The following is a 16,997-nucleotide window of genomic DNA, read 5'->3' as shown; positions in this document are numbered from 1 at the left end:
TCAAATCATCAAAAACTGAAAAAGACCCATTATAGTACTCGATGAGAGATTTCCAATGGTGTTGACGGTTCATCAAACTGAGCTATGGTTTGGTCGCAATGTGTGACATAAACACTGTGGGTTTTCCTATAAAAGGGTGTTTTCCCTTCAATTTGAGAGGAGGAGAAGGCCCTAAATCTTTGTGGAGATCGTAGAAGAAAAAATGACCATCGGAATCAAGATCTGGGACTTTTAGAAAAGTGGTGTTAATTGTCTAAAGATGACCTTAATGCTTCTTGGAACGATGGTTCCTGGTGAAGAATCAAGGGGAGAGGAAAAAGAGAATGAACTGTTAGAGGAGGTCTAGAATCATTCTCACCCACTAAGTCAAACATGGGGACTATGTGTACATATAGTATAATATTTGAAGATATGGTATCAAATATCTACGATATACAATGTGCATATGGTTCACTGGAGAGGCCGGTAGGACAAACTATCTAAGGAATGGGAGGATAATCGACCATACCTACATCCAACAGGATCTAGGCCGAGACTTATGTTAATCAATTGAGAAGATAGTTAGGGGAAAACCATCATGCCCCCAAGCATGGGATGTTGCCCACAAACATATGTGATGGCAGGGACTGATCTGGTATGCAAAGGTGGGAATGATTCTCCCTAGCAAGAGGTGTTTGTGGAGCACCATTGTGTTTCGAGTGCTTGAAAATGGGACACAAGCATTCTCGACCCAACTTGGCACGAGATATTCCAAAGGGGATATCGGGGCCTATGTGCCCCTCAGTATGCTATGGGTGTACTAGATGTATTTAGAGTTATGGGCTCCAAACACTTGTATGTTTTATGTGATACATAATACGATTATGCATTTTATATGACGATGATGGTTCACCATGTGTTATGTTTATGGTTGTCTTATGTGATATACATGTGATAAATGCCAATCTAGAATGTTATTTGCAATGGTATCTACATAGTTAATTTTGGCTTTAGGAACATGACTGAAAGTAATGGTTCCAAATTCACGTACCAACAACTTAACACAAATATTTTCTAAATAGAACTTGGTTATGCACATGATACACACCATTCAATTGCATGACAAGTAGAAAGGAATCTAAATGAACATGAAGATGAAGGATGCAATGAGCGAGGATATGGGGGTAAAAATTGCTCAGGATGTCGAGGCTAGATTCCTGGAGAAGCGACTCGCACTGTCGACATGATCGATGTACAGTGTGGATGATGGATCCATCTTAAAGGTGCAAAAGACAATATATGAGATGATTCTATCTACCTATGACAGAAATAAAGACACATAAATAAAAGGGATATGCTATGAGAAAACTTTCTTGAGGTAGAGTGCATTGGGAGAATTAGAAAGGAAATGGCCTTCAGAATCCCCAAAAATACATGCCCCCTTGCCTATGTGTAAGGGTAATCAGGGGTAGACATACCTTCCATGATGTCCTCATCAGAATGGAAGATAGGCCGATGAGAGGAAGACTGACTACATGATACGACGACAGTACATGGTGAATCAACCTGAGAGAGAAGGTTCACATACACATCATCTAGAATGGTATATGACGAGCTAGCAGATGGAATATCTACGGATGTTGAGACCTGGGATTCTGTTGAAAGAGGTTTGATAGAAGCACGTGTAGCAACCTCAGGAAGGTTTTCCTGTGAATAACTCAAGGACAACGACAAGTAAAGGACATGGCCTGTGGAGTCTACACGGGGTCTTCACTATGGGAGCAATACCATACCACATGAATTCATATTGGGGGATATATAATGAGGAAAAAATGACAATATAAAGAGCATATAAAGGGGCATAAAGGGCTTTTATATTAGCAGGTATAAAAAATGTAGCTTAATGTTAATGAAAAAATATAAAGGGGTGTAAAAAATGTTAATGAAAAAATGGATACCTACAATATAGGGGTTTTTTAAATTAGGAAGGTGTATTGGGTTCATATTGGTAGCGAGTTATATAATGTTATTTTTAGAGGTATTTTACAATATATAGTCAAATTAAGGGTATTTTTTAGTATGCCACGAACGCACTTGAAATGTCTGAGGTTAATTAAGTGAAGCCCCCATCGGAGTCTATCATCTCGACATTAGGGGGAGGGATCACGATGGTGGGACCAGAGTCCCCTTGTTCTAGTTTAGTAGTGGTACCAGAATCCACGGGTAAAGGAGTAGGTGATCCACTACGAGTGGGCTCGTATTCGCGAAGTGCCTCAAGGCAATCACGAAATTCATCAAGACAATGGTAACAATGGGAATAGTGACCATGATGATTGCACAAGGCACAAGCGCGATTCGTGCGTAACATTCGGATTTCTTTGGCTGGACCCGATAAGGTAACATGGACCTCAGGGATATTTGACTCAAGGAACGTTTTATAAACCAAGGGTTTGATATGAGGAAGTTCAGGACAATTATTGGTGGTGTGCCCAACAAATTTACACAAAGCGCATGGTGGTGATGACTTTGGGGCCTTGGGGGCTGGAGGAGGTTGGGGAGCCTCATCCTTAGGTTCTTTACTCTTAGCTTTGCCCCCCTGTTTGGATGCTTTCGCAACATGAGTGGGTCTTGTTGCGGTTGTGATGGAACTGAAGTAGCAGCAGGGGCCGTAGGGATCGGTTGAACCGAGGTCGAAGCATGATAAGGCCTCAGTTGACCAAGTGAAATGCTTGCAGGGGGATCAATGTACCATACTGGGATCCCCAAAGTCACATTAGGAAGGACCAACGAAGCCATGATAGGGACAGAAAATATTCTCGAAGGAGGAAACAAGAAAGGTATCTCGCCTGCAAGGTAATGTCCCAGCAGAACAATTTGTGGATGGTTGAGACCTGGAGGAACAATTCCTGGTGGGAACATAGGAGAGATACCCACAAATGGAGGAGATCCTGGGTGGGTGGATCTGGATGGATTGGATGAGAGGGTAATAGTGGGGTGCTGAGGAGCTGGCAATTGATCAGATGTACCAAACTACTTGAGAGCTGACCATGACACTTGTAACATGCAAACACTCAAACGGTTAAGCTTTGAGATGAGAGGGGGACCAGGGAAAGCACCTAATAATGAGGAATCTTTATGACTTCGGGTGAAACACCGGTGAGAGGAGTTTAAGACTACTTATCTGACACTGATAGATAATGGACTTGGGGGAGGTCACAGATGCAGACTCGCAGTATGTCAACTAATCAATTGTTACGATCTTCCCTTCATGGGGGAAGCACATCTTGCAGAAAACCACAGATACAACAACTAACATGGAATATGTGTAACTACAACCCAAGATAATGTTGTAATCTAAAGGGGCATTGATAACCTCGATGTTTACATGGACAATCTTGCCCGCAAGAGTTGCTGGACAATTGCGGTACATTCCAAGAGGTTGGGAGGAGTGTCCATCCCAAGCATGTAAATTGATGGTGGATGGGGACAGCTCAGGTGACATAAGTTGTTTCCAAACGGAATTTGAAATCACACAGGTGGATGCAACTTCATAAATAATTCATCGGGAGATCATGGCATTACGGACTCAGACTGGTGTCTGGAAAGCAACAGATGAAGGTAATGGGGAATGTTCTGATGTATCAACTGGGAAGACAATCAAATGATCGTTAGAAGGATCTACTGTTCCCAAAGCAGTTAGTAGAGATTTCTTTGGAGATGGGCATGACTAGAGGACTTCTAGCGTCGACATGGCAGCGGGAGATTGTTCCAAGTCATCTACTATACTGTATGTATGGGCAACTTGGTCGTTACAGTGGAATGGCCCCTTTGGGATCTTGGGAATGGCCTCAACATTAGGTTGAGGGATCTGTAATGCACCATTTGGTGTTGTAAGAGGCTCAGTAGATACTTTGGTTTTGGACTCAGTGGCAGATGAAGTTGATGGCTTGTCATATTGATGCATCCGAGTTTGCAGGTTGATATCGGAGGGATTAACCTCATCAGAATTCATCATGAGGATCTGGTAGTCACCAAGACCAGAAGGTTGGGGGTGATGGGCTTCTTGATCTAGTCGAGGTTGAGCAGAAACAAATCCTTGCTATAGGAAAGGATTTGTGAGCACTGTCGGTTAAGATGCCACAAGATTCTGCGGTGATTGTTGACCTCTAGAAGCTACTTGAGCTTCCCACATTTGGTGCATCTGGGGTAAGAGAGTAACTCATGTGTATAATGGCCATGTACACCACAACATGCACAAGGCTTTTTCGTATCAATAACCTTGTTCTTCTTGGGCTGACTACCTTGTTGCTGGTTGTTAGTGTTGGGCTGGTTCCCCTTGGGTTCACTAGGATGATTACCCTGATTACCCTGGTTACCCTTGCTACCCTCCCCTTATTCTTTTTCTTCGAATTTTGGGGATTGGTCGCACTCTAATGTGAAAACACTTGACCCTGAGGGGGTGGTTGCTGTCGGGGTGGAGGACGCATGGGAGGCTGCTATGCTAATGCTTGAGGGGATGGAGTGCTCGGCTATGCATAGGGAGGAGCAACACTATGGTAAACAGGTTGAGCATTAGCTAGCCCTGAAAACATGTTGTTAGTGGGAGGGGCATAAGTGTTGGGGGAACTAGTGCCCCCCTGCAGATAGCCATAACTTTTCTGAGTATATCGTGAAGGATGTGAAAGGGTTCCAACGATACCATCGGCAGTGTGAGATGCCCCCGGTGCATTGGCACCTCTAGGACGAGGGAGGTCTAGAATGATGGTATAGACATAACTGGATTGTGCATAAATCAGGTCATGTCTCAGAGCAGTTTGGAGATCTTCTTCCTCTGTCTGAAGAAAATGGGACACGACATCTTTTCCAATGGGTAATTTAAGGCTCCTAAGAAACCAATCTAGATAGGCAAGGTCTTCGAAGGGCAGAACACGACATGTGCTCCTCCTACACCACTCTTGAACATGGTTGGAAAGGCGAGTGGCGAAGGACTGATGAAATGAGGTCAATAGCTCCGTACTAGTGCCATATCGAAGAGGTAACTAAAAATATGAGAGGAATGCTTTAGCAAGCATCACGAAAATGGAATGAGATGTGGCGAGTTGTTCTACATACCATTTAGCAACGTCTCCAGTGATCGTGTGTTGGAACAACTAAAGATGAATGGAGTCATCGGTAATGGAGTTGGATGAACACCACATGTGGAAGGAGCGGACATGATTGGTAGGGTCCTCTCTAGAATTACCCTCAAAATTTGGGATGCCTGAGGGAATCTTAGTCGGCATAGCAAGCCAACCAACATCATGGTGTATAAGGTTGTTTATCAAATGGCTAAAATCCGAGAGACTTAACCCAACCATAAAAGGGAGCATGGGGGCTTCTGGAACAGTTCCTGAGACTATTCCGCTCGATGCGACCACCAGGGTAGAACCGGAGCCAACACTAGGGTGGGTTATTACACCAGCTATGGGTCCAGACATGGTGACGATATGTGGTGAAGGAGGATCGTAATCAGATGAACCAGGAAAAGAGTTGGTATGGGGACTCGGAGGGCTATGAACTTGAACTCGGTGGGGAGGATTAATATGACCAAGTGGAAGCTAGGGATGCATACCTAAGAGTCTCCACGACAAATACCTTGGTGGCGCAATGGTGGTAAGACACACGTGACATGGAAATGGTGAAGGGAGATCAAAAATATTCCTTTGTCTCTGTGAGGGGAGATAAATTTATTATGTTAAGTCTTAGATTTCCAGTGTAAACCAAGCGCCCTTTCACTTAAGGTGTGCTTGTGTATGCAAGTGTGTTTATTGATTAAGCCCAGATCGTGTTTGAAAAAAGGAAAAAAACTCATTGAAAATAAACTGAAATTAACAATAGAAAATGAACAGCAAAACAATTAACTAAACCCCACCCAAACTGGGTTTGCAAACATTGTGTTGGTTGGTGGCAAAATTGACTAAAAACACACTAAAAAGGTCAAGAGATCTAAGTTTCGGTGTGACTGGGATCAAATGACACTAGGCCACTAGAAAGTGGTGCATGTACAACAAAAATCAAAGAGGAAGATCGTTGCAAAAAGATAGGGAGATGGGTGAAAAACCTAGGGCAACCGATGGGACCCTAAGGCCAATGATCAAACAAGGTTTAATATGAAACTATGAATGGAAAAAACGTATCTTTGGAGATATGAAACATAAGGATACAAATCTAAAAAGTATGGTTGAAAGTACCGCAGAAACTCAGACTTCTTACTTAGCTAAACTTCTCCTATAAAGGTGGAAGCATACTAGAATCCCTAAGGGGCTAAATTCCACTTTGATGAGTAAATCAAAGTAGATCAAGGCCTAAGTGAGATGAGACAAAGGTCAAACAACCCAGTAGACAGCTCTCGGCAAAACCCAGAAACAGATCTGACAAAAACCTGGAAACCCTAAAAATCATAGGTACTTACTTGATTTCAGGGGGGATCAAACTTTTTGGGCTGAAAGGTGCACTCTAGACTCCATATTGCACTTTTTGGGTAGAAAAGTGTGATTTTTTCTCCTTGATTACTAGTCGGCAAATCTCGGAGAAAACTGTTGTCTCTATCGTAGATGGTTACTACGACCTGCGGAAAATACCAGAAAACTTCCGAAAGTCAAAAAATTGACATATCTAGGGTTAAAAAGCTATTAAACAACATTAAGAGACTAAAAAAAGAAGAAACCCTAAGCCGAAAACCGAAGGTCACCCAGGTTTTTGGATTTGAAGTAAAAAACCAATGGAGTCACCATTTTTGTTGTAGTGTTTTCTTCTCAAATATGTACGAAAAGAACCCACTTAAGACTGTGGATGACAAATAGTGTCAACAATATAAATGGCTGCTAAACATTATAGATTTGCAGCAACTGATAGAAACAAAACATGCCAAATTCCTAATCTATACCACAATCATAGTTAAACAACAAAAAAAAACAGTAATAACTTCAATCATCCAATGGAAACCATATATACAAAGAATATATTTTATTATAACACCTGTGAAGGGAACAAATAAATGTTTCCAGCCCCCCTCTATGGGATGGGTTCTTGGCTATCCTCAAACGTCTTTAGCTTGTGTAGAGTCTCTCTCCTCTATAATGTGTAAACCCAACAAATAAAATGTTTGAGCTCAATGGGAACTCAAATGGCAGAAAAATGGTGTGTGACAATGATAATAATCAGAGTTACAACAGTGAGTGCAACAATGAAAATAATAAAAAGTAAATAATGAATGGAAAACCCTTCTATTTATAACAAAATATTGAGTTACCCTCGAATAATAAGCAATAATAAAATATTATTAACCCCATTCTTGGTATAACCACTTGGAATATTTTATTATATTTGGTTAGGAGGGAAAAATATTAGAAATAATGAATAAATAAATGATTTATTTATCATCTCAAGAAATTGGTTAAGGAATAATAAATAAATAATGATTTATTTAATTATTCCTTAGGGATTTAGTCAAATTTGATAAGGAATAATAATTAATTAGTGATTAATTAATTATTCCTACATAAAAATGAGATAATTAATAATTTATCTGTTGATTTTTCATAACTGGGTCAAATATGACAAGGAATATTAATTAAACAATGGTTTAATTAATTATTCATAGAAGATAATTAAATAAATAGTGATTTATTTAATTATTCTTCATGGGTTTAATTATAAATTACTTTAACAAATGTGATTTATTAAGTAGTTCCTCATAGTGAAAGAAATTTTACTGGTAAAATTGGCCTTATTTCAATCCATCTAGTAAATTAGGCTAGATGATCAATTTTTTGGTGATAAAAACAGGATACGTGGTAAAGTATGAGAAGCCCTGGTTGGTCCAATTGTGAGTCCCACGTTCATGCTTAGAATATAACACGAGGGTGATTGGATGAAAGAAAGATTTGGTTCAACCCAATCTATGGTCGGGTGGTATGTGGAAGTTCCTAACTTCGTTGGCTTTTGCATATGTTAATAAGAGCTCTTTTCCCCTTATATTATCATGAATATTCATGCTTGTTATTATGTGACTATGATGGTTTTTCTATCATTGTTATTATTTTGGTTATATGGTAGTTATAAGCATGGTTTTATGACAGACTTTAGGTATGGCTCTCATCATGTTTTGATTAGTAAATGAATGGTTAATGAATGTATGAGCTAATAGATGATAATGCAATTATTGTGAGATGGTATGAGGCCTCTATGTTCAGATGTGTATTTATGACTTGTACATTACATGTTCATGATGTGTTTAATGAAATGCCTGTCATGGTTAGGATGGGATGGGTTGCGTTCTTGTTCAAGTTTTGCGTTAAATGCCTTGTCTCCTTGTTATTTATCATTTCTGAGAGTTTCATTAAGTTATGGGAAAATGCCTGGGTCCTAGCACTAAAAAAGTGGCTCCGATCTCGGGGTTGCTGACACATAACTGAGTGAAAAATTCTACATTCGCTGGGATGCAGGCTCATGAGAGCGACTAAAGGCTCTCAACTGTTAGCTTCCCTTGTCATAGGAGCGAATGAGAGCCAAGGTCAGTGAAAACGCAACTCATGGATTGGGCACTTGGAGTGGTTGGTTAACTCCTGGGGGTCCTATAGTATCTGAGGGAGGTCAATAAAGTTCTATTTGGTCGATTCAACTTCCTTAACTTCACTTAGGGAGTCGAGTCATATCATAGCAACTCTTTGTCACACATTTACCCTGAGGGACCGGTAATATTGGGTAAGTGTGGAAGGAGGGGGTTACAGTAGGCCTAGTGGAAATCTAGAGGTGAACACAAATAACAATAAGAATCCTTCCAAAGTGTGGAATAATAAGGAGCAACAACAAGTGAAGTAAGAGAAAATAGTCCCCACTGCAGTCCATTATTCTTAGATCTATTCACAAAAGACCATAGAAGTGAAAATTGAGGCCTATATGGTCTCAAAAGGAGCATATGTCAACAACATGGAAACTTAAAGAAGGCATGAGTACAAGTTGTAGTAGATGCATGGTGTGTCTAAGATCCTAAATGCATGATTAGATCAATGGGATCAACAATGAGGTGAGAAGGTACATGGTCTCAAGGGGAGTGCATGGCAGTAGTATGAGAGCATAAAGAAGACATGAGTATGATTTGTAGCAACGACAATAGAGTATGATTGAGAGTCCACTAGCACAATCAGGTCTGCATGATCAACATGTCTATTAGAGGTACATGAGCTCAAGGGGAGCTATGCATAAAATTAGGGGTTTAAGAGGCGCATATGATTTTATGTTACTTTCACTATATTCTTGTAGTAGACACATATGTTGTAGTGGAAATCATGTTAAATATTCCATGTATGTACATGTTCATCATTTGGCAAGTTAGATATGTAATCCTCATTTTAGTCATGCTAGGAGAGAGTCATGAGTTTGGGCATGCATAAGAGTGATAAATTTATTTTATCCATGTACTATCATTGATGTAGTTCTATAACTTCATTTATTAATCCTATACACTCTTTGTATGTCATTGGTCATGGGTTGTGTGGAGTCTTTGGTCCATGAGGAGTAACCTCTTACACGTGACAAGGAGACATGGGCTCAAGAATACATGTAGATCAGCAGCACGAAGAATTGTTTGTAAACCAAGCACATGTTCAGGGGGATCATGTTTAGCAAGAGAAATCTCATGGTGTTGGCATAGTTGACCTATTGTCACATTGTTGTAGATGCCACAAGAGTAAGCGATGGATTTTCCTTGGTTTCTAATGTTGACGTTGTTGGAGTACTATAAATGTTTGTGCTTCATCAAAAAAAAAATGGTATCAACATTGTTCATTTAGTGTAAACATGGTGTTCCAAGCAAGGTTTGGTCACCCTTTGCCATTGATGTCAAAGGGGGAGAATGTGATGAGCCACTAGTAAAGAATGAGCAAGTCAACCAAAGGGGTATGGAAGCCAGCTAAAGAGGATGAATTTGGTGGTGTGGCTGTAGGTTTCCATCAATGCCAAAGGGGGAGATTGTTGGCAGCATGGTATTGTCATTAATGTCAACGGTGAGCTAGTTGCATGTTGGCATTGATGTCAATAGTTAGATGAGCTTGTGCATGATTATCAGGAGGTTGACAGAGGTGTTATCTTTTTCAATAGGTTAACATGATGCTTAATGACGTGATGATGTAGGTGGTTCTTGATCTAAGTTGAAGAAATTTGATTTTTCCAAGAATTACAACATACACTCTAGACTGATTCTTCATCCTCGAGACACTTGCATAAACTCCATAAGCTTGCCTTTGTATCCTCATGAAAATATGCTATAGGTTTCCTTTATATCCTCATGGAAATGCCTGTAGGTGAAAATTTGATGACCTATGCATGCACAAAATATACCATGAACTTTTACCATCGATTTTTCCCAAGATTTTAGTTGTGATTAAAGAGATTTATTTGGTCTACAATGTTGATTTGATTGATCCAAAAATGTTTGAGGAAATGAATTGTAATCAATGCATGGATGTGGTCCAAATTAGTGCATTGGGCAATTAGATTAAATATGTTTCATGTGGATTGAATAGAAGTTGTACTCAGTGAGAATTATAGAATGGAAAACCTAATTACATACACCTGTGCATGAATGATTAGAATAAATGTTTGCAATGTATAAAGAGGAGTAGAGAAGAGATGGTATAGTTGTATGAATGGAAAAATGTGTGAGACTGATGGGGGTATGAAGAAATATGTTGTGAATGGAGTGATGTGTGTGTACATGTAGTAATGGATCAATTTGGATATGCATGCTAGATCTAATACTACATGTACATAGAAAGAATGTTGGAAACTTGAGTTTCAAAGTGTGTATTGATTGTTGGTGATGGTTTTGCAATGGACAGAGTGTTGTTCCTGCTACTGTTATGTTGCTTCTAGAATTGAGAGTGTTCATGCATAGACCATATAGTTAGTGGACCACATTGTTGATGTTAGTGTCTTATTTGTTAGAACTATTGTAGCTTGATTGTATTGGGATATTTATGTATATTGTTGAGGTTTTTGAGTGCGCTAGTGAGTTAGAGTCGTTGAATATTGATAGTGAGATCTTGGCTAGGTTTGATTGTTATTGTGTGTTTCTACTATGAGTGTTGGAGTTTGTGTTGTTGTTCAGAGAGTTGTAATATTGTTTTCAGTGCATTGGTGTAACCTCCATATGATGTATAGATCTTATATTTTCACAACGGAGTATGGGTCTTGTGTTGGTTAGAGTGCTTATTTGACATGTATGTTATTGTTCGTTATATTGTGAGAGTATTATTGTTATGGATGAGAGAGTTTGTTGTCATTAGGGTTTGACAGTAAGGTGTTGAGTTAGATATTTTATGCTGCGAGGGTTTGGCCGTTTGATGATATGTATGATGAGAAAAGAGAGTGTATGTTGTTGTTGTTATGGTTTGATGAGTAGAGTTATTGTTTTCGATTTGTATTGCATAAGTGTTTGTATTTTATGTTATTGAAAGGAGAGCATTTTATGGGTCTAGTGTGAAAATAGATTAAACGAGACTCATAGTTAATTTGTGCAGATATTGGTGGGCCCAATTTGAAAATATATGAAAAATGGTCCACAAGGTTTTGAAGGTTGGGGCCTTCAATGGCAAGTTGTGGCTTGTTGAGTTAGGGAGTGGTGGATTCCTTCAGGTGGTGGCCTGAGAAACTATTAGCCGTAGGGGCCTTTAACAGGTTGGGGCCGACATAGTTGTGGAGGTGGTGGCTTCCATCAGGTAGTGGCCTGGAGCGAGTGGATGCTCGCAAACATCGCAAGTCAGAACATGTACACTAGTGGTGGCCAATGATTGATGTAAATTAAGATTGAATAAGAAGAAGAAGAAGCAAAGTTGTAGGTGGTTTTTCTTTCGAAAGGGTTTCCAACTAATATCTGGTGTCCTTGAGTATCTTGATGATTTATGTGTTGTGCATTCTTGATCTCATGGTTCACTTGTATTTGTGTTGATTGTTGTTCTTGCTTATGGTTATGTATATGTTAATTGATGTTCATGTATTATGTTGTTGGTTAATAAACTCATGATTTAGTGACTAGTTAAAAAAAGTAAAAAGTGTAAATTACTGATACATACTACACAATACTGATTCACCCTCCCCTTCTCAATATTATCAAGCTCCCAATAATTTTACACTTTTTTTATTTAAAGTTTTTAGTACTAACTTTATAAATCTAAGTTTGAACATTTTAATAATACCAATCTTTAATAAAAATATACTATAACGTAAAACTTTTAAATAAACTTTAACATTGAAAAATGTTTCTTTGCTATGTGACTTACAATCATACAACTATAGCTATATAACTATGACTATAATAAATTAAAAGTCATACAATCATTTTAAACAATGATGAGTGTATAGAGATATGATTGTGAGCATAGGTGGTATAAGTAAGAATTGAAATGGCAGGAAAGTCAAATAATATATTGGACATATGTGTCTAACAAGCGTAATAATGGGTACAACTGCATGTACAAAAGTGAGTTGCACAAGTTTGCAAGATTTATGATTGTATATGGATAACACTTAAGAAAGTTGGATTTACCAGTGATTATTTACAAGATTAATTCACAAAATTAACTAAATATTATTAAAAATAATAATAAAATTATACTTAATATTGGAGTTCTCTATAATGTGATTTTTTGGAGATTCCGGTGACGCAATCCGAGAGAAGAAATTGAGGTTAAATCTTGATTTGTTGCAGTTAAAAAGGTTTTTCACTGCATATTTGAATTCAGCACCCTGAAAAACCCCTGGGACGCTTTGATTGTGCAGAAACTAGCTATCAAACTTGCGATTCCAGTAAATTGCTGCCGGATTTTGACCGAAAAAACCCACCAAAAAAACTTCCAAAAAATCTCATTATAGACAACTGCGTTAATATTTCTTCACATTACATACGGCGTGATAAAGGTTTGATTAGACATTAGTCAAAATAAGCCAAGAACCCACGGGGAATAACTGGAAACCGAGTTATCGTTTCTTTCATTTCGTTGTTGTGTTTGACAAGACGAAGTTATTCTTTTAATTTTGAGTATGAAAAGTTTATATTATAATTTTGGGTTTGCTTGTTATTATGTCACGGTGGGAATGTCATTGTTTTTGTTTTTTTGGCGCCACCATGTGGCTCTTGCTATCAAGTTTACTTAAAAAAATTTGCACAGTGTGGCTTTTGTTATAATAAATTTAGTTAAAAAGATAAAAACAATTAATATAATATGCTAGAAGGAAAAATGTCATTCACAAAATTAAAATATTGATCCAATTAACTCATAGTCATCAATATTGATATTTCTCTTAATAAAATATTATTAAAACATAAAATTTTAAATCAATTTAAAAGTTATATTATAAAGAATATTTTTTAATTATTAACCTGGTTACTAAACAGAACACCATCTACAAGTCTATCTTTAAGGGAAAATAAAAAATTAAATAAAAAAATAAAATTCATGCCATTTATTTTTCTAGTACAATTAACCAACATAAAAATAATATATATATTAAATGACAAAACATTAAAAATATATCTCGAAAGCCAAACAAATATCAAAATTTACATTGACATTTATTTTTTTAAACAATTAACCAATATAAAATTACATTAAATAAGATAAAATGATTATGTAATATTTAACATAATATTTTAGATAAAGTGAATCTCAACTATTCCTTTTTTAAAAGTTATTTTTAAATAGTGTTCCAAAAATAAGAATGAAGAAGTTATATAATTTTAAATTTCATTGTTGAATTGAGGTTTCTGTGATCTATAACAGTTTTAAGAAGGGTTTCAGCGTAAATCACATGTAGAAAACATTTGTCGACGCATTTTGAACCAACTAGTGCGGTTCATCGTCAGGACAAGTTGAAGAGTTAGATCATGGCTGCATATTAAATAGGGAGAGCAGATCTTCCAAACGGCTAGGTGTGACCATCAACGGCTATATAAAAATGGCTAAATTTGTAATATTATATTAAAATATTCTTATAATGTTAATCATAGGTTAATAAGTCAAAAGGTAATAACTAATAGTGATAATAAATAATATAATATTATAATCATAGTAAATAATTTTCTTCTTAATAATTAATTTAATAATTTATATATTTTAATATATTATATATTTGTATTTTATTCTATTTTATTTTATTTATATATTTCTATTTAGTTATTAAATTAATCTTTTTAATTCTTTTTAATTTATTTATTCATTTAATATCCAATAGGGATAAGATATACTCAATCCAGGTAAATAAGTCTAGAAATCTTAATTCCTATTCATATTATCAGTACTAGGTTATACAGGTAAGACACTTAAAGGGTGTGTTTTATAATAATATTGATTTAATATAACTAATAATCAAATGGAATTAATAAATTATTATTGAATATTAGTTTAAAAAATTTGGAATTATTAAGGTAAGGGTAAAAGCTTAATATCAAAATTATTAGTAAAGTCATCTAATGGATCTAGGGATGTTGGTACAAGCCAGGATTGATAAACTTAAGATATTAATGTTATGGTATTAGTAATAAAAAATTAGAAACTTAAGATATTAATGTTATGGTATTAGTAATAAAAAATTAGAACGAGAGACAAATTCTAAATTCAAGAAAGTCAAGAACAAGACAATTAATAAAATAAATTAACGACAAGAGAAACCCTAAGAGGATAGAAAAGTCAAAGGCTCAATGGAAAAGGATACGGGATAATACTTGTTTTTAACTATTATGTTTTATTAATATTTTAACAAATATCAGTTGCTTCAGTTCTGCATACACGCATTGAGTCTAGTTATTTGTGTCTGCTATGAGACCAGACAAAGTACTGCCACAACGTTAAACGTGTAGTCCTCCTGATCAGGGGTTAAATTTGACGCCCGTATGCCCGTTTTTAGGTTTTTTACACGTAAAATACGTTCTAATTTCAAATATCCGCGTCAGGGGTAACTTGCTATTAATTTTTAATAACGTCAATATGACGGGCATGTTTGAAAATGAAAAGTTTTAAGTTTTTTTTAATAATTGTTATATATATTTAACATTGCAACTTCCGTTACCCAGAGTCCCTCGTCATAAGCTGACCTGGAAAACCTCGCTTGTACGCACGCTGAACAATTATGTGCCATCTGGTTTGTGCATTAATTGACAGTCCGGTTCTCTGCCAGAGGACTGAGGTTTTTAATGCCGGATGCTGCTTCATCGTCGGATCTGCAGTGGTGAATCCAACGGTTCACACTCTGGCGGATAACCCTAAACGCCTCTACGCTTATCAGTGTAGTTTCCTTCTCATTTGCATTAGGTGGTCCTGAGTATGTGATGCACTTTGCAACTGGGTCAGACTCGGCACTTGGCTGCGGTGATTACAGTTGACAGTTTGATTCATGGTGTATTTCCGTGGTCGTATTGAATGTCCTCGATTCGTCCTTGCTGGGCAATTGCGCGGTAACTCGTTAATCTCCTTCCCGAGGTAAGGTTTCAGATCTAAAACTGAACATCCGAGTGATTGAAGGTGGGTTGAGTGGCATTTAATTGTTATTTGGCATTTCAGGCAAGGGATAAGAGCATATAAGGCTTTTCCCATAAGGGTTTCTTAATTGCAAGGTTAAATTTGATTGCCCAGACTCTAATTTCTTATCATGGTCCTGCAGGTATGCCTCGTGACTGGCGGTCTTTCGAGGACGCTATTAAAAACAAGCTTCCTAACAGAGTTTTCATACCTCTTGTTCTAGGTTGGTGTCCTGAGTCCTTATTGTGATTGAAAGAATGGAAGAGTTTAACATTTTGCTCTTTGACAAAAAAGACAATTAGGGTTTAAGCTGAGATTATTAAGGGTTATGTTTATTAAATTATTTGAGGGTTTGTTATTAAGTTATTAAGGGTTTGCCTCCTTGAGTGAACACTCGCCCAATTCTCGTCAAATGTATCCATCAAGTTTCACCGTTACTGCTATTGTATTTTTATGATTACTGTGTCTGGTTAAGAGCCAGTTTACCATGTCTGCGCTTTGTATATATATATATATATATATATATATATATATATATATATATATATATATATATATATATATATATATATAAAGCTACTCACTGAGAGTTTATTTTAGTTTTCTTTTTTAGTTAGAGATAGTAAGGGTTTAAAATTTCGTTTGAATGTTATTAACCATGTCTGCGCTTTATATATATATATATATATATATATATATATATATATAAAGCTACTCAATGAGAGTTTATTTTAGTTTTCGTTTTTAGTTAGAGATAGTAAGGGTTTAAAATTTCGTTTGAATGTTATTACATTGAATGCGATGGGGATTCAATTTTGGGTACTATCTATTAAAATTTCGTTTACATATATGTATAAAATCTTAGAGTTCTTTCTCCTTTAGCGCTCCGTCTATTTGATTTATTACTTGCATAACTTCACTGATTTTTAACTAAGAAATGAATTCTTTATGAACAGAGAATCTTTACCCAGTCTATGGTTAATATTATAAATCTTTATTATTTAGACTCATGGAATATCGTCGAGTTCATTTGCTGAGTTAGAAGGCAAAATTATAATTATATATTTCGTTAGTTGAAGGAGTAAAATATACTTGTCACTTAGCTGTAGCTTTCTATGAATTTTATATATTTATTTCTTGCGAGTCTCAACAGAAACGATCTGTAAGCATTTGTCAATATATTTGTCCTCTCTAAAAACATTGGAACAATAATATGCTATATATGCTACGATTCTTGGAATAATTAGTTATACATAATATAAAATTACAGAGTCATATAATTTAGGAAGATAGATGATATCCTCTATGCTCTTAACCGAAATACATAATTCTTGTTTAAATGATAGAAGATATTTATTGTTTCCATTCTTAGAGCATACTTAAATATTTAACTTATCATAAAGCCTTTTGGAAATTAAATGCTAAATCAAAATAGTCACTTATCTGTATTTAATTGAATTTAGA

The 16,997-nt window shown here is 36.5% G+C and overlaps 1 long non-coding RNA gene across 2 annotated transcripts; it reads left to right on the top strand.

Annotated features, from left to right (window-relative positions):
- Positions 1-15,114: 15,114 nt before the first annotated feature.
- On the top strand, positions 15,115-15,988 carry LOC149219553 (uncharacterized). 2 transcript variants are annotated; one of them, XR_016248703.1, is made up of 2 exons: positions 15,115-15,469; positions 15,676-15,988. It is a non-coding gene; the product is annotated as an uncharacterized LOC149219553 (long non-coding RNA). The 2 variants fall into 2 exon arrangements; XR_016248704.1 differs by having other exon boundaries at positions 15,115-15,494.
- Positions 15,989-16,997: the final 1,009 nt, after the last annotated feature.

This window comes from Pinus tabuliformis, chromosome Q, assembly GCF_031772625.1.
Source record: "Pinus tabuliformis cultivar Carrire ecotype Pingquan chromosome Q, CPIR1, whole genome shotgun sequence".
NCBI lineage: Eukaryota > Viridiplantae > Streptophyta > Pinopsida > Pinales > Pinaceae > Pinus > Pinus tabuliformis.
This window is presented reverse-complemented; position numbering and strand designations above follow the sequence as displayed.